This window comes from Thamnophis elegans, chromosome 12 (assembly GCF_009769535.1).
Source record: "Thamnophis elegans isolate rThaEle1 chromosome 12, rThaEle1.pri, whole genome shotgun sequence".
Taxonomy (NCBI): domain Eukaryota; kingdom Metazoa; phylum Chordata; class Lepidosauria; order Squamata; family Colubridae; genus Thamnophis; species Thamnophis elegans.
In genome coordinates, this window is record NC_045552.1 from 40,981,797 (window position 1) to 40,999,922 (window position 18,126).

The 18,126-nt window shown below is 48.2% G+C and overlaps 1 protein-coding gene across 2 annotated transcripts in view; it reads left to right on the forward strand.

Moving 5' to 3' along the window:
- The window catches only part of GAB3 (GRB2 associated binding protein 3), a 99,622-nt gene that overhangs the window by 53,102 nt on the left and 28,394 nt on the right, over window positions 1–18,126 (forward strand). The window lies entirely within an intron of this gene.

Here is an 18,126-nt window from a genome sequence, read left to right on the forward strand (position 1 = left end):
CTATGGGAATTGAACTCTAGTTATCTTTCTGAGGTCTCATTTCTTCACATTCGGTGAAGCTCTTCTCTAATTGCTTGATCTCATCCAAACATCGTATATAATAGTGAAAAATCAAACAGAATTGCAGTATGTTAAGAGATACTGTTTCAGGTGAAAAAAATGCCTTCTTTTAGATTCTTAGATTCTAGTCAAATATCTCTGCAATTTGGCATTGGTAAAGAACCAGATAAGGAATCAGGCACCGGACAATTATAGCCTGTGAGATGAGGTTTGTAGAACCCCAAAAATTTAATAATATTTTGTAATGTTAAAACTTACCGAAATCTCTCCAGATTTTAGTGGATTCATGAGATTCAAAATAAGGACACCAGAGCACACACATCAGGAAGGAATGTTGGAAATCATGTAAGATTTTGACCTGCCTATATCTTTGGGTGGGAGGCATGAAAATATGGTTGATGCCCACTCCAGCGAAAAACAGTTCGGTATCAATGGTCTAATTATGAAGAAGGATGTTGATCTGCAATTTAATCCTGCAACACAGAAGGAATTGTTGATGTTTCTGTGAAAGAAAGACAATTTTGGCAAGGAACATCCAAGATTTAGGAGACTGAAGGCTAAAACATATGAAGAATGGTTACAGGAACTGGGAATGTCTAGTCCCGTGATGTGTGCCAGAGGTGGCATGCAGAGCTCTCTCTGTGGGCATGCATGCCGTTGCCAGCTGTTTTTCCAGTTTCCGGCGCATGTATGCACGCCAGCCAGCTAGTCTTTGTGCACATCGGAGCGCTGGAAACCCAAAGACCAGTTGGCCAGTATACATGCGTGTGCTGAAAACCCAAAGACTAGCTGGCTGGCATGCCCATGTGCACCGGCCAGCTGGTCTTTGGGTTTCCAGCACTCTGGTGCTCCAGTGCGCACCTGTGCATATGCACACATTCCAGTTTGGGCACTCAATGCTGAAAAGGTTCCCCATCACTGGTCTAGTTTAATGAAAGGAAGGACTAGGGGAGGCATGATAGCAGTGATCCTACATTTATGGGACTGCCACAAAGAAAATGGAGTCAAACTATTGTCCAAAGCACCTGAAGGCAGGAGACGAAGCAATGGGTGGAAACAAATCAAGGAGAGAGGCAACCTAGTTCTAAGGAGAAATTTCCTGAGAGTTAGAACAACTAATCAGTGGAACAACTTGCCACCAGAAATTGTAGATGCTCCAACACTGGAGGTTTTTAAAAATAGATTGGACAACCATTTGTCTGAAAGACTGGTTGTCCAGTCTTTCGTCTGGAATGGTATAGGGCAGTGTTTCTCAACCTTGGCAACTTGAAGATGTCTGGACTTCAACTCCCAGAATTCTGGGAGTTGAAGTCCAGACATCTTCAAGTTGCCAAGGTTGAGAAACAGTGGTATAGGGTTTTCTGCTTGAGGAGCGGGTTGAACTAGAAGACCTCCAAGATCCCTTCCAACTCTGCTATTGCTATTTTTACCCAGAAATGCAGCATTCCTTTTTCCAGTGGGAATTTCCTGACTTTTGGCTTCTTAAAGCCGGGGTATTAGTAGGAAAGAAAATGTGGACAGCATTTTCCGTGGGAGCAAAAAATCTGATTCTTATCTTATTCTAGTGAAATGTTGCATTTTGAAACCAGCCCTTAGCAATTTAGCATTTAACATCCCTCTTTCCCTCTTCTCTGAGCAGGATAATCCAGAGAGGTTTAAAAACAGAGGGAATGTTTGAGAGGGTGGACAGTTTGGCATCTGTCTCTTGAAGCATCCTTGGAAAAAAAAAATTGAGACAATGTCTTATTTTGTCTGTCTGCAAGCTGGAGAGCCCCGATCTTGCTAAGCCGAGCACGTGGTTTTAGGGAGACAAGATCTCCAATTAAAAACAATGCAAAACAAAAGAAATTAGCACTAAGTACTTTTTGTTTCTGCGCTCTGTTTAAAATATGCTTGGAATGAATCATACAGATGGCTTGATGGTTACAAGAAATAGTTCAGCGTCTTTAAATGGGGGGAAAAATCTGAAAGCTAATCTTCTGGTGCTATTATTGAAGCTGATCATATCTAAGATCCACTTTAACTTATTGAGTTGGAGGACATAGCCGAATGCCAGTGGCATTTAGTCCAGCGTATTCCTGGGTTTTGCATAAATAGGCTTGCTGAAATAGCTGATGCAATCACTGGGTGATTTCGGGAGGCCGAGCTGTGTTATCAGTACAGTCAAGGACAGCATAGCAGCGTTGAAATTCAATTTTTTTTTACTACCAGTTCTCTGGGCATGGCTTTGTGGGCATGGTGTGGCTTGGTGGGCGTGGCAGGGGAAGGATACTGCAAATCATTCCCTCCCCACTCCAGGGGAAGGATACTGCAAAATCTCCATTCCCTCCCCACTCTGGAGTCAGCCAGAGGTGGCATTTGCCGGTTTTCCAAACTACTCAAAATTTCCACTACCGGTTCTCCAGAACCTGTCGGAGCCTACTGGATTTCATCCCTGCAGCAGAACCTGTTAGGGCATTCTCTTCTTTAAAAATCAAACCTGGTTGAGGTCTGTTGTGGGGCTGGTGCATGCCCACAAAGAACATAGGGATTTGTCTAAGATTGTGTAGGCGGAGATAAAAGATTGGATGGAAGTAGCAAAGAAGAGCCCCCTTCACTGTGTGTAGGCTGAGCTGACCACTAGATGGCAGCAGTGATATTTTGTTAGACATCTCTATGTCTCTGCTGTCATCTAGTGGTCATGGAGAATCCAGGCCTTCCTGTCCTCTACCATCCTCTGGAGTCCATTTAAGCTCACGCCGACTGCTTTGGTGACTCCATCCAGCCACCTCATTCTCTGTCGTCCCCTTCTTCTTTTGCCCTCCATCTTTCCCAGCATGAGGCTCTTCTCCAGGGAGTCCTTCCTTCTCGTTAGGTGGCCAACGTATTTGAATTTCCTCTTCAGGATCTGGCCTTCTAAAGAGCAGTCAGGGTTGATCTCCTCTAGGACTGACCGGATGGATCGCCTTGCAGTCCAAGGGGCTCGCAGGAGTCTTCCCCAGCAAATGTCCAGTTACCTTTTGGTAAAACACTTTTGGGACAACCATGATCTGGATGATTGAGAATCTCCATAGACATTCAGCCTTCCAATGGTTCTGCTCTGTTTTTCAGAAATAATAGAAAGATCTAGGGGTTTTCCTTCCCCCCAAACCTCTTTATTTTCCTCTCTTCGTTGTAACTTTACTCCCTGGGACACGGGTGATGTCTAGCTTTGCTGATTGTGGAATAGAATATGAAGAAGGAATATGGCCCTTTTATGCTGTTGTCTAGAAAATGGATATACATAATTCATTGCCTGCAGCTGCTCTACCAGCCATTAAAGAGCTTCAGTCATATTATCAGGCACATGGGAAAATGTGCAGCAGGACTTTCAGTTCTGTCTTTGGTGTCCAATTTCAGATGTGAACAGAGTCAGAGAGGAATTCATTTTTTTAAAATTTTTTTGATGAGCGTGTGCTAATTGGAGGGATGCTGGGATAAATCTCAGCTCCGTTGTTCTGAGCAACCTTATGCTGAGTCTCCCTCGTAACTGAAGTCACATTGTAAAATGTTGTGGATGAGGCATGAATATGAATGTGGAGGCATCTTAAATCCTCCAGGGCAGTGTCAAAGAAGAACACCCATTAGAAATAGAAGACTAAGGAAGGCCGAGGAGCTTGATTTGATGGGTGGCTTTGCTAAGATCAGAATTATTTTTTTTTCAAATTCAGAATTGAGCTGGAAGGGACCTTGGAGGTCTTTTAGTCCAGCCTTCTGCTCAAGGAAGAGACCCTACATCCGTGATGGCAAACCCATGGCATGCGTGAGCTAGACCCTCTGCAGGTACACGAGCCGTTGTCCTAGCTCAGCTGTACCGCACATGTACCCAGGCCTCTGCGCACGCCTCCCGCCAGCCACCTGATTTTTGGGTCTCTCCCACACATGTGGGTGATAAGGAAATGCATGGGGAGATCATGCAGGGAGGGGGTGGCGCCCCCCCATCCTGTTTTTGCTCCAAGGAAGCTGCAGGGGCATGGGGGGGGTTCAGTGCGCTCCCCGCAGCTGTTTTTGCTCCTAGGAGGATGCAGGGAGGCCTACTAGGCCCAAAACGGGGCATGGGTGTGTCGTGCATGCTTGCACAGGGTGGGGGGGGGCTCAAGTGCACATTGCATTAAGGTGTGCGGATGTTCTTTTGGCACATGACAAAAAAAAGGTTAGCCATCACTATCCTATATCATTTCAGACAAATGGCTCTCTAGTCTCTTCTTAAAAACCTCCAGTGTTGCAGCACCCACAATCCAGAGGTGGGTTGCTCCAGTTCAGCTGAACCCATAATGGAATTCAGGCCTGCATCGCAGAACTGCCAGCGACCCAGGCCTGCCATGCCCCAGAACTGGTTCCTTCACCACTGCTGGGCCGCCGCCATATTGGTTTTTAGTGATTGTGCATGTGCAGTTCACTGTGAAATGTTCTGTGTATGCGTGAAGAGCAATTTACCTTGAACAGTGTGCATTGCGTGCCTGGTTGCAAACCGGTAGTAAAACTGGTAGGAACCCACTCCTGCTACAAGCCCTGAAGAAGAAGTGGTATTGGTTCTGACCAGTTCTGGAGAACCGGTAGTGCAAATTTTGAGTAGTTCAGAGAACCAACCAATACCTCCTTTGACTGGCCCCACTCCCATCTATTCTCTGCTTCCCGAGTCCCAGCTGACCGGAAGGAGATGGAGATTTTGCAGTATCCTTCCCCTGCCACGCCTACCAAGCCATGCCATGCCTAAGAACCGGTAGTAAAAAATTTGGAATCCCACCACTGCCTTGAAGGCAAGCAGTTCCACTGGTTAATTGTTCTCAACTGTCAAGAAATTTCTCCTTAGTTCCAGGTTGCTTCCAGTTTCCATCCATTGCTTCTTGTCTTGCTTTCTGGTGCTTTGGCAAATAAGTTGACCGCCTCTTCTTTGTGGCAGCCCTTCAAATATTAGAATATGCTATCATGTCATGCCCAAATCCTTGATCAACCCTTCTTCATAGGTGTTCAAATTGGTGTCAAAGATGCTTCTGGATGAGGCTTTTTTATTCCCTAGCAGTCTTGCTCCAATTTCTGTAACTTTGCAGGATTTCTGACTGCAGTTTTCTTCTGTTTGGACTTGCATGTTCGCTGCTTGTCTTTTGTCCCAGGTGAGAAATTCAAAGAAGGAAAAATGGAAAGTTCATCATGTTGGAATAATGGAGAATGCTGGGTTAGAAATCAGAAAAGGAGGCAGGCCCTTCTGAAATTTTGCCAAGGAAACTGTAGGGACTAGTCCAGGCAGGTGCCAAGTGTCAAGGCTGATCCAAAAGTGCACACATGCACCTACCATGTTTCCCTGAAAATAAGACAGGGTCTTATTTTCTTTCCCCCCCCCAAAAATAAGCTCTTGGCCTTATTTTCAGGGAGGTCTTATTATTCTTGAGGTGCAGGAGGCGGCGAGCGAGGTCACGTCATGGCTGCTGCTGTGTTGCAATATTTTCAGGGAGGGCTTATTTTCAGGGGAGGGCTTATTTTAGCGCATGTGCTCAAAAGCCCGATTGGGCTTATTATCCAGGGAGGTCTTAATTTTGGGGAAACAGGATACTAGAAAGACTGGGAGTTCTAGTACTACCTTAAGCATAAAATCTCTCTGGGTAATATTGGATCTATCCCCCTGTCTCAGCGCAATTCACCTTGTTGTTAGCATGTTGTTGTTGTGGGGGAAATTGACATGAACATCACTTTGAATTGACTATAAATAAAAATAGGAGGGACGGAGGAAGAAAAGGAAGGAAGGAAGGAAGGAAGGAAGGAAGGAAGGAAGGAAGGAAGGAAGGAAGGGAAGGAAGGAAGGAGGGAGGGAGGGAGGGAGGGAGGGAGGGAGGGAGGGAGAAAGAGATGGAAACTAGAAACCTAATTTTGTTTCCTGTTCTGGACTGAAGCAAATAATGATTTGTAATAACCATATGGCTTTTCTTTCAAGTGGTTCTTTTTGTGGCTGCTGCACAACATTTGGGGTGTGGTGATCGTTGGAGTTGGGAGGATGACACAAAGTCGATGAGGCTAGATGTTACACTTTTCCTGGACTTTTCAACAAACGCTTAAACCTACAAAACAGCTTAGCTCACTCTTTCATTCATCTGCTTCCTGCTTCAAGCAGTGAGAGCCAACGCTGATTTTGGCCCACTGTGGTCAGAAGGGACCAGGGAACTCCAAAAAGTGATTTTTTTTCCAGGTTCCTGCATTCTTGAGACCATGAATTGCCTCTCTGGCTTTAAATCCGTCTCCAAGTTCAAATTTCATGGCCTGTTTCCTACCTTCCTTCATGTTTTCTTCTAGGCCTGCAAAACCAGATAGAGGAGAGATGATGCAGTCCCATCCTTGTCTTTCCCATCCTTTGTTCCTTTACAACAGGGATGTCCAAACTTGGGAACTTTTAAGACTTGTGGACTTCAACTCCCAGAATTCCCCAGCCAGACTTACAAGATTAGAATTTTCTCAGATTCTAAGCTTGCTTGGTTTAGCGCAGTGATGGCTAACCTGTGATGGCTAACCTTTTTGTTGTTGCATGCCGAAAGCCCATGCACATGTGTAACAAAGCATGTGTATGTGCCCATACTGATAATGCAATGCACATGAGACACCTTCCTGTGCGACCTGCCCCCTCCGCATGTGCCCACACCACGCAATGACCCGCGCATGCATGCATGAATCCTGCACATGTGTGCATGAACTCCACATGTGTGTGCATGAACTCCACACATGCGCGCAGGAACCCTCATGCATGCGTGTGCAAACAACCTCCTGTGCCCTATTTTGGGCCTAGCAGGCCGCACTAAAGCCTCCTGGGACCGAACATGGGGCATGGGGGTGCACTGCAACCACAGTGTGCATGCAACCCTGTGAATGCATGCACAAGCCCCATGCATGCACGCGCGACTCCCGCATGCGCCATGTGCATGCACAGCAGAGACCCCAAAATCAGTTGACTCGTGGAAGGCACACACGCATGCGTGGTGGAGCTGGCTGGGGCGACAGCTCGCGTGCCCGGAGAGGGGTGCTATAAGGTCTGCCATCATGGGTTTAGCGGAACCTGCATTTGTGATAGAAATAAGTCGTCTTACAACCAGTTGCAGAACGTACCTCCATCAAAGAGTATTCATCGTCTTCTGAGCAAAATATAGGTGCTTCGCAATCGGCATGGATTTTGCAACGGTTGCAACATCCCAGGGTCATGTGATCCCCATTTGCAAGCTGGCTTCTGACAAGCGGAGTCGATGGGGGAAGCTGGACTCACTTAGTGGCCACGTGGTTCAGCTAATAACATCAGTGGTTTGTTTAACAATGGTGGCAAAAAAAGACCATACAAATCAGGCACAGCTCACTTATCCACGGCCTTGCTTAGCCACCCAGGTTCATCTCCCAATTGGGTCGTAAGTTGAGGACTATCTGTACAAAACAAGCACGTGGATCACTAATACCGCTCGCAGTCCCTGAGCTGGTTTTAAGCATCATCTTGTCGCCATGTTCCTAATGTACTGATTGACAGGTTCTCAGAATTAATGCTTGAACTCTTGAGTGTCTCCCCATAAATTATGCAAACAAGGAGCTTTGGAGGTCAGTATTTAATGCCTTGCTTATTGTTTCTTCTTTCGGAGACTCAGCTGATCATTCGTCTAGGGGGATTTGAACCCCTCCCTGCCAGATTCATCTGAATGACACTGTGCCTTTTCTTCATGTTATTTCCGAAGGCCATTAGACTCTCTCCCCCATTAACGATAGCTCCAAGACAGATGGGCGAAATCCATATGGCCTCCCAAGGTCCTTGGACAGCCAGCATCTGGAGACAGTAGTCTAGAGATGAGACGGATTTTAATTGATGGACTGGGTTTTTTTTTCCCCCTTAGCCTGCTCCACATATATAAAAAAAACAGTAATCAATGGCCAATGACTGTGCAGCTAGAATACTCTGGTGCTTAATCTAAGTGCAGCAGGCTGGAATGATTGCTTTGGCCATAATGAAACTTAGAAGGTTTAGTTTAGATACACACAGTGGTGAAATTCAATTTTTTTTACTATCTGTTCTGTGGGCATGGCTTGGTGGGCGTGGCAGGGGAAGGATACTGCAAAATCTTCATCCCCCCCCCACTCCAGGAGAAGGATACTGTAAAATCTCCATTCCCCCCACCTCACTCCAGGGGAAGGATACTGTAAAATCTCCATTCTTCTCCACTCCAGGAGAAGGATACTGTAAAATCTCTCCCCCCCCCCACTTCAGGGGAAGGATAATGTAAAATCCCCATTCCCTCCCACTCCAGGGGAAAGATCCTGGTGGAAGGTGGTTAGAATGCAGTATTGCAGGTTAACTCTGCCCACTGCCAGGAGTTCGATCCAGCTCAAGGTTGACTCAGCCTTCCATCCTTCTGAGATCATAAAATGAGGACCCAGATTGTTGGGGGTGGGGGGGGGGGGATAGGCTGATTCTGTAAATTTACAGCAAGGGCTTTAAAGCACTATGAAGCAGCATATAAGTTTAAGGGCTATTGTTATTGCTCTCTCCACTGTCTTTCTCATCAGTTTAAAGTGCAGAAAGGACTTTTAGATTAGGGTTGGCACCTTTTAATACCCATAGACTTCGATGGCTAGCTGGGGAATTCTGAGAGTTGAAGTCCACAGGTTTTATATTTGCCAAGGTTGGATAAACATGGTTGAGAGGGTGGAAGGAAAGTCCAGCAAAAGGCTGGGCCGTCTGCCTTTTTCAGCACCACGGATGGCTTGAACACTGATCTCGCCAACTTTGAAAAAACAACCAGATAATCCCTGGAATTCTGACCAGTTGAGCCTGTAGATGTGGGTGAGCAGCTCTTTCTGTAGATGTCAGTGCAGAAATTAATGGCTGGGTAACCTTTTTCATTAGGGATGCGGTGGCTCAGTGACTAAGACACTGAGCTTGTTGATCAGAAAGATCAGCAGTTCGGCTGTTCGAATCCTAGCGCCACGTAACGGAGTGAGCTCCCATTCCTTGTCCCGGCTTCTGCCAACCTAGCAATTCAAAATCACGTAAAAAATGCAAGTAGAAAAATAGGAACCACCTTTGGTGGGAAGGTAAGAGTGCTCCATGCACCTTCGGTGTTGAGTCATGCTGGCCACATGACCACGGAGACGTCTTCGGACAGTGCTGGCTCTTTGGCTTTGAAACGGTGATGAGCACCGCCCCCTAGAGTCAGGAACAACTAGCATATACATTCGAGGGGAACTGTTACCTTTAACCTTTTTCAGCCTGGATGCTTTCAGGTATGCCTGGCCAATGAAAATCCCTAGGAGGCCACATCAGATTGGGAAAGGCACATTGATAAGTTTAGAAAGGTATCTCACATGGTAAGTTATGAAAACGTTACAATTCCTCTTGCTATGAAACATGACTATTGCCATCTGCTGGTCAGAATGACTGATCAGTTTTGCAGTCGGAAACCTTGTCATGAATACAGGTAGTCCTCAGCTTGCGACCACAGTTGAGCTTAAAGTAATTGTTACCCTTGTATTTTATATGTTTTAAATTTTTTACGTGGGAATTGTTAGTGTGGATAAATGAGAATGTTTGACTCGGAGGACCTGCTGGGGAAGGCGGGGGGTACCGGGGTGGTTGGGGGGACCATGGACATGGGAGTGGGTCGGAGCATAGCGGTCGTGACAGGGAGAGGCAGATACGGCGGGGACCTTAGGGCTGGCCATTACCGGGGAAGGAGGGTTCGCTACATTACAGAGATCCCTCCTTCCGGCCCTAGGAGTCCCACTCCAAGACCAGATGGCGCGAGTAGTCAGGACCCTGGTCTCAGGCTGTTGTCGCTAAATGCCAGGTCTGTTGTTCACAAAGCTCCCCTCGTCCGGGACTTAATTGTTGACGAGAGGGCAGACCTGGCATGTATTACTGAAACCTGGCTGGGCACAGAAGGAGGAGTCCCCCTTGTAGAGATGTGCCCAGAGGGATTTCAGGTGCTTCATCAGCCGAGAGCCCAGGGAAGGGGTGGCGGTGTGGCTATTGTAATCCGGGAGTCTCTGTTACCTCGTAGGGTCCCTGCTCCGGAGCTTGTCGGGTGTGAGTCTCTGCTGATAAAGTTGGACCTCAAGGGTCAAGTGGGTTTGCTGCTAACGTACCTGCCTCCCAACTGCGTTGCAGCATCCCTCCCCTCGCTCCTCGAGTCAGTAGCCGAGCTGGTGGTTGAGTTCCCCAGGCTTATAGTTCTGGGGGATTTCAACTTGCCATCGCTCGGTGAACGCTCTGATGGGGCGCAGGAGTTCATGGCTTCCATGACAGCCATGGGCTTGACCCAAGTAATTCGGGGCCCAACCCATGCAGCGGGTCACATGCTCGACCTCGTATTTCTCTCGGAGCAGTGGATGTGTGATCTTGGTCTGAAGGGTAATGAGATCATACCCCTGTCGTGGTCAGACCATTGCCTACTGAGGCTTGACTTCCGGAGGCCAAACCCCCACCGTAGGGAGGAGGAACCGACCAGGTGGTTCCGCCCCAGGCGACTTATGGACCCTTTGAGGTTCCAGACGGAGCTTGGGGTTATTCCTGATACTCTCGCCCACAGTTCGGCGGAGACTCTGGCTGCCGCCTGGTACTCGGCGGCGTCGGAGTCTCTCGACCGGATTGCGCCACTACGGCCCCTCCGGGTCAGTGGATCCCGGAGAGCTCCCTGGTTCACCGAGGAACTCCGGGAGAAGAAACGCCGGAGGAGATGCCTAGAGCACCAGTGGAGGTCCGATAGGTCCGAGGCGAACCGAGCACTCTTGACTACCTGCACCAAGGACTATGTCCGAGCATTAAGAACCGCAAAAAGATCATATATTTCTGCCTTGGTTGCGTCCGCCGAGTCGCGCCCAGCCGCCCTGTTTAGGATAACCCGCTCCCTCCTCAATAGGAGGGATGCGGGAGACCCCTTGCAGGGTAGGGCTGAGGATTATGCTCAGTTCTTGGCGGACAAAGTAGCTCGGTTTCGATCGGACTTGGACTCCACCGCAGTAGGTCCAGCTGAGTCACAGGAGGATCATTTGTCACATCAGCTCTGGGTTGAGTTCCAGGAAGTTGCCTCTGGGGATGTGGACAAGGCCATTCGAGCTGTAAGTGCCTCCACTTGTATTTTGGACCCGTGTCCCTCCTGGCTGGTGGCTAACAGCAGGGAGGTGACACATGGCTGGATCCAGGCGGTTGTCACCGCCTCCCTTCGGGAGGGGCACTTCCCCGCCGTACTTAAAACGGCGGTGGTGAGACCCCTCCTGAAGAAACCATCGTTAGATCCAGCCATCTTAAACAACTTTCGTCCTGTCTCCAACCTTCCCTTTATCGGGAAGGTTGTCGAGAAGGTGGTGGCCTTTCAGCTTCAACGGGCCTTGGAGGAAGCTAGCTATCTTGACCCCTTCCAGTCCGGCTTCAGACCTGGTTACAGCACAGAAACCGCTTTGGTCGCATTGACCGATGATCTCTGGAGGGCCAGAGATGGAGGCTATGCGTCCATCCTGGTTCTCCTTGACCTCTCAGCGGCTTTCGATACCATCGACCATGGTATCCTTCTGCGACGACTGCGGGAGGTGGGAGTGGGAGGCACTGTTCTGCGGTGGTTCTCCTCCTACCTCTCGGACAGGTCGCAGTCGATGTTGGTCGGGGGGCAGAGATCATCCCTGAGGCCCCTAACATGTGGGGTACCTCAGGGTTCGGTCCTATCCCCCCTACTATTTAACATATACATGAAACCGCTGGGCGAGATCATTCGGAGGCACGGGATAAAATACCATCAATATGCGGACGATACGCAATTGTATCTGTCCGCCCCGTGCCAACTCAATGAAGCGGTGGACGTGATGAACCAGGGTTTGGAGGCCGTTAAGAACTGGATGAGTGCTAACAAACTGGTACTCAACCCGGATAAAACCGAGTGGCTGTTGTGCTTCCCCCCCAATAATTTGGCTAATACACCAACGCTTAGGCTGGGGGGTCAAATTTTATACCCCTCAGATAGGGTCCGCAACTTAGGAGTCCTCCTGGATCCACAGCTGACTTTTGATCACCAGCTGTCGGCTGTGACCAGGGGGGCATTTGCCCAGGTTCGCCTGGTCCGCCAGTTGCGGCCCTACCTAGACCGGGGGGCTCTCACAACAGTCACTCGAGCCCTTGTGATCTCTAGACTGGAATACTGCAATGGGCTCTACATGGGGTTGCCCTTGAGGTGCATCTGGCGACTACAGCTAGTCCAAAATGCAGCCGCGCGAGTGATAGTGGGCGCACCGCGGTTCGCCCACGTTACACCTGTCCTCCGCGAGCTGCACTGGCTACCTGTTGGTCTCCGGGTGCGCTTCAGGATACTGATGACCATCTTTAAAGCACTCCATGGTAGTGGATCTGGGTACTTGAGAGACCGCCTTCTGCCGATTACCTCCCTAAATCGACCAATTAGATCGCACAGACTGGGCCTCCTCCGAATCCCATCTGCCAGTCAATGTCGACTGGCGACCACACGGAGGAGAGCCTTTTCTGTTGCTGCCCCGACCCTGTGGAACGAGCTCCCCATGGAGATCCGTACCCTCACCACTATCCAGACCTTCCGCGCAGCCCTCAAGATCTGGCTCTCCCAGCAGGCCTGGGGATAGGTTTCCAATTACCCGCCCGAGTGTTTGATTGCTGAATGAAAGTTGTGTTTTATTATTTTTTCTTTGTGCACATATTGTTCTGTTTCTGACCTTGCACCCCCCTCCCCTGTGGTTGTAAGCCGCCCTGAGTCCCCTCAGGGAAAAGGGCGGCATATAAATCCCAATAAACCTAAACCTAAACCTTAAAATTTCTGTTGCTAAGTGAGGCAGTTGCTAAGTGAGTTTTGCCCCATTTTATGACCTTTCTCACCACCTTTCTTAAGTGAATCACTGCAGTCAAGTTAGTAACCCCACTGTAAAAGGCACCTGGCTTCCCCATTGATTTTGCTTCACAGAAGGTCACCAAAGAGGATCACATGACCCCAGGAAACAGCCACCGTCATAAGTATGAGTCAGCTGCTAAGCATCTGACTTTAGATCATGTGGCATGGAGATACTGCAATGGTTGTAAGTCTGAAAATCAGTCATAAGTTCACTTTGATCATCCCCAACAGTCCTTCCAGCCTGCCCTAGCAAATTACACTTCGAATGCATAGCTGAAACCTAGATTGTGTAATGTGTGGTTTTGGCAATCTGGGAGAATGCTGAAATTTCATAAACTTCTGTACGAAAATCGTGGAATCCTTTACTCAAATTACTGACTTTCTAGCCTCCTGTAAAGGGATGCGGTGGCTCAGCAGATAAGACGCTGAGCTTGTCGATCAGAAAGGTCGGCAGTTTGGCGGTTTGAATCCCTAGCGCTGCGTAATGGAGTGAGCTCCCATTACTTGTCCCAGCTTCTGCCAATCTAGCCATTCGAAAGCACGTAGAAATGGAAGTAGAAAAATAGGCACCACCTTTGGTGGGAAGGTAACAGTGTTCTGTGCTCCTTCGGCGTTTAGTCCTGCTGACTACATGACCATGGAAACGTCTTTGGACAGCGCTGGCTCTTTGGCTTTGAAATGGAGATGAGCACTGCCCCCCTAGAGTCAGGAACAACTAGCACATATGTGTAAGGGAACCTTTACCTTTACGGTAGCCTCCTGTAATGCTGAAGAATGCTGAAACATAATGAGTTTTGGTAATCTTGTGGGATTGGGAGCAATATAAGGGGATTGATGTTATTGACACCTGGGTCATGGTGGGTCAGCAGTTAAAGTTGCTTGTCAGCTGGAAATCTGACAGCTCGGGTTCGAGACTAGAGCACCATGTAAAGGGTGAGCTCCCATCCTCACTCCAGCTCCTGCGCACACAAACCCCAGCAGTTTGAGAGCATGCAAATGCAAGTAGATCAATAGGTATCACTCTGGTGGGAATGTGTCAGTGTTCTGTGTACCTCAACATATAGTCATGCTGGCCACATGACCACGAAAATGTTTTCAGAGAACACTGGCTCCCTGATTTAGGAAACAGAGATGAGCACCACCTGCTCAGGTAAAGGTTCCCCTGGCACATATGTGCTAGTCGTTCCCAACTCTACGGGGTGGTACTCATCCCTGTTTCAAAGCCAAAGAGCGAGCGCTGTCCGAAGATGTCTCTGTAGTCATGTGGCCAGCATGACTAAACATTGAAGGCGCATGGAACGCTGTTACCTTCCCACCAAAGGTGGTGCCTATTTTTCTACTTGCATTTTTTTACGTGCTTCCAAATTGCTAGGTTGGCAGAACCTGGGACAAGGAACGGGAGCTCACTCTGTTATGCGGTGCTAGGGATTCGAACCGCCAAACTGCCAACCTTTTTGATTGACAACCTCAGCGTCTTAGCCACTGAGCCACCACGTCCCTAATGAAAAAGGTTACCCAGCCACTAATTTCTGCATCGACACCTACAGAAAGAGCTGCTCAACTGGTCAGAACTCCAGGGATTATCTGGTTGCTTTTTCAAAGTTGGCGAGATCAACGTTCAAGCCATCCGCGGTGCTGAAAAAGGCAGATGACCCAGCCTTTCGCTGGACTTTTTGATTGACAAGCTCAGCATCTTAGCCACTGAGCCACCCTGTCCAATCAGACATGACTGGATAGAGGAAACCTTTACCTATTGACACCCAGGTTCTGCAAAGCAATTGCTGGGTTTTGGAAGTTTAAATCACTTTGGTATTTTTGAAGGGTTTTTTTTTTTTTTTAAAGTGTCTTGAACACCTGGAGCAAGCGTTTGGCTGCCCATTTTTCAACAGTCTTCCCACAATATAAACACTCTGCTTCTTGGAAATGTTGCTTCAGTTAATATCTTGGCCTCTTTTCTTCTCTAATGTTTACAGATTAGGGAAGTCGGCTTTCCCCATCGTGTAAACACCTGGTGGCTTTCCATAACAAACGTTTACATTTATTTATCTTTCAATTGTCGGTTGAACACTGCTGTGAGAAACAGGGACTTCTCACCCTGGCAGGGGAGGTTGGGAGGGAGGGAGCTCTTTTAAAAAATGGTTAGGGAAAAGAGAGAAGAGAAAAGCCGTAGCTTAGGATTATAGGCAGCTGTTATCACACAATCGAAGCTGAAGTTTACATCTCAAGACGGTTTGTCTTGCTGCAGTAGCTGGACAATGTTCCCCAGCTATAGACAGAAATCTGTCTCTAGCAGACTACTTGCACCATAAAATATAATTCTGGGCACTATTAGGAAGGAGTCATCTTCACCCTCTTTCTCTTGCATCTAAATCAGGGGTCACCAACCTTTTGGACCACTAAATTCTTAATTTTAAATCCCACAGACAACTAATATGATCTACCTAATGACCAGCTGGATGGGCGTGGGAAGGTGGCCATGTGACTGGGTGGGCATGACCATCTCGATGTTACTCACGTCGAGGGGGGCCTTGCCAGCCTACTCATCACTCCTCGCCTGCTCGCCCGGGCTCCTTAGGGCCCCAATAGGAAGCAGTTGTTGGAGCTAAGCAGCCACCATGAGAAAAAGTTGGCAAAACAGCTCAGTTAAAATAGGACGAGAAGGAGGCTCAGCAGAAGCGCCTCACTGAGGACTACAAGCATAGGCTTTCCAAGCAGAGGGAAGACCTGCGGAGATGCAAGGCCAGGTCCCGGCACCTGGAGGCTCAGCTGGCTGAGATGGTCAGCCAGTTCCAGGCCATGATGCAGTCCCACTGGAACGAGGCCCTCCGGCTCTTTGCCACCAGTGGCACTTCCCTCCAGCCTTCAGTCAAAGCCCCACACCAGGAGGCTGAAGCAGACCCCAAGTCAGGATTTCTGCCCCCCTCTGACCCACACAAAAAGATCCCAAAGGGGGAGACTCTGCAGGAACACAAATGTTCATTGCATGTATCTGTCCCAGGAGCCGTAATGCAATATAAAAAATGCAAGTAATTTTTCTGCGGACCACCAAAATTTACTCACGGACCACTGATATAAACTGCAGTATCTCTTGATCCTCTGGAACACAGCTCCTCCTTTCTCGGGATCCAGACCACATTCTATCACAGGACTGTTCCTTCTGCAAATATCTGCACCCACCACTCCACTACAACCCTGTAAGGGGTCTGAAATGGGTCAGAGTTACCCAGTTGACTTTTGTGCCTAATCAAGATCAAGAATATGGGTTAGTATCAGAATAAGAATAACAAACTTGGAAGGGAGCTTGGGGATCTTCTAGAACAGGGGTTGGCAACGGCTCTGGAGCCGCATGTGGCTCTTTCATCCCTCTGCTGTGGCTCCCTGTCGCTGGTTGGCTCCACAATTGATAGGGCTTTCGGTTCCGACAGGTAGCGTAAAAACGATGCTGTGATAGGAGGAGACTCTATGGTGAGGGAACTAGACTTCTAGTCCGCTCCAGAATTGAGTGGGAGGCTTCCAGTTAGGACCTTGTGGCTCTTTGAGTGTTTAAGGTTGCTGACCCCTCTTCTAGACCAACTCTTCTCAGTTAGGAGACCCTATAACAGTGATGGCGAACCTATGACACGCGTGTCAGTGCTGACACGCGTAGCCATTTGGGGTGACACACACAGTATTTCATGCGATTCATCCTCCGCTCCTGCACGGCCGCCGAGGATGAAAGAATCTGTGTGATCTCCCCCGCCCACACTCACTTACTGTATCGCCGCCGCCCCTTTCTGAGCGCAGGGGCTGCTGGTAAGGCGTGCGTGCCGTGCACAGACACGTCATCAGCGCGGCGAGGGAGGACCTGCAGGAGAGGAGCGCGGGAACAGTGCGCGCCTCTCTCCAGTCAGGCCGGCACAGAGAGTCTACTCCTGGGACTGTCGGTTACGACCGCACCACACTTATCTCAGTTCACGGCAGGGCTGTGGAGTCTGCTGCTTCCAGCTCCACGTCCTCATCAACATGCCGCTCTCCCCCGCCCCCGCTATGAATATTCATATTCTTCGCCCTCGCGTCACTAGGAATATTCATAGCAGGGGCGGGCTGGAGCAGCATGTTGATGAGGACGTGGAGCTGGAAGCAGCCGACTCCACAGCCCTGGTTCACGGCACCCCAAACAAGTTCAATAATATCAAGGGCAACATACGAAATCGACTGATGAACAAAGAAGTTACTAAGCAGGTATGTTAAATAATTTGTTTTTGGTTTATTAAATACAATTATATATTGCAATTATACATTTTTGTAGTTTAAACTATAAATTGCGCAAAATTATGTTTTTGTCGAAGTGACACACAACGCGAGTTATGCTCGATTTTTTGCCGATTTTTGACACACCACGCCAAAAAGGTTGCCCATCACTGCCCTATAACATTCTGGACAAGTGATTATCCAGTCTGTTCTTAAAAACTTCCATTGTTGGAGCACCCATGACTTCTGAAGGCAAGCCATTCCACTGGTTAAATGTTCTCCCTGTCAGGAAATTTCTCCTTAGTTCTAGGTTGCTTCTCTCCTTAATTAGTTTCCACCCATTGCTTCTTGTTCTACACTCAGGTGCTTTGGAGAATATCTTGACTCCCTCTTCTTTATGGCAGCCCCTGAGATATTGGAACACTGCTATCATGTCTCCCCTAGTCCTTCTTTTCATTAAACTAAACATACCCAGTTCCTGCCACTGTTATTTATATGTTTTAGCATATGTTTAGTTTTCTCCCCACTCCTAGTCCAGCACTTTAAATCCTAAATCTCCCCCATTGTCATATGTGTGACAATGTAGATCTGGTCTCTATAAAACAGGGACCACTGCAGAGGTGAAATTCAGCATATTCTGTACATACCAATAAGGGTTTGATCCACTATCTTTTGGTCTGTAGATCTCAAAAAAAGTCAAAATGGTGGCTTTCTGTACCTCTCCTGTCCCTGAACGTATATTTATATGCCCTGGGTCATAATTTCAATGTCCTAACCACCTTTGGTACATCTGCATATCCATTGGTGGCAAGAATTTAAGTGACACCAGTTGTAAAGGCCAAAAGAAAAGTAGAGTTTGTGACTGTTCACCAGCAAGACAGAAACAACTGTCTTGAAAGGCTATATTCCAAAGTGCTGCACACATCTGTTTCTTGGCAAACAAGTCCCTAGTATTTCA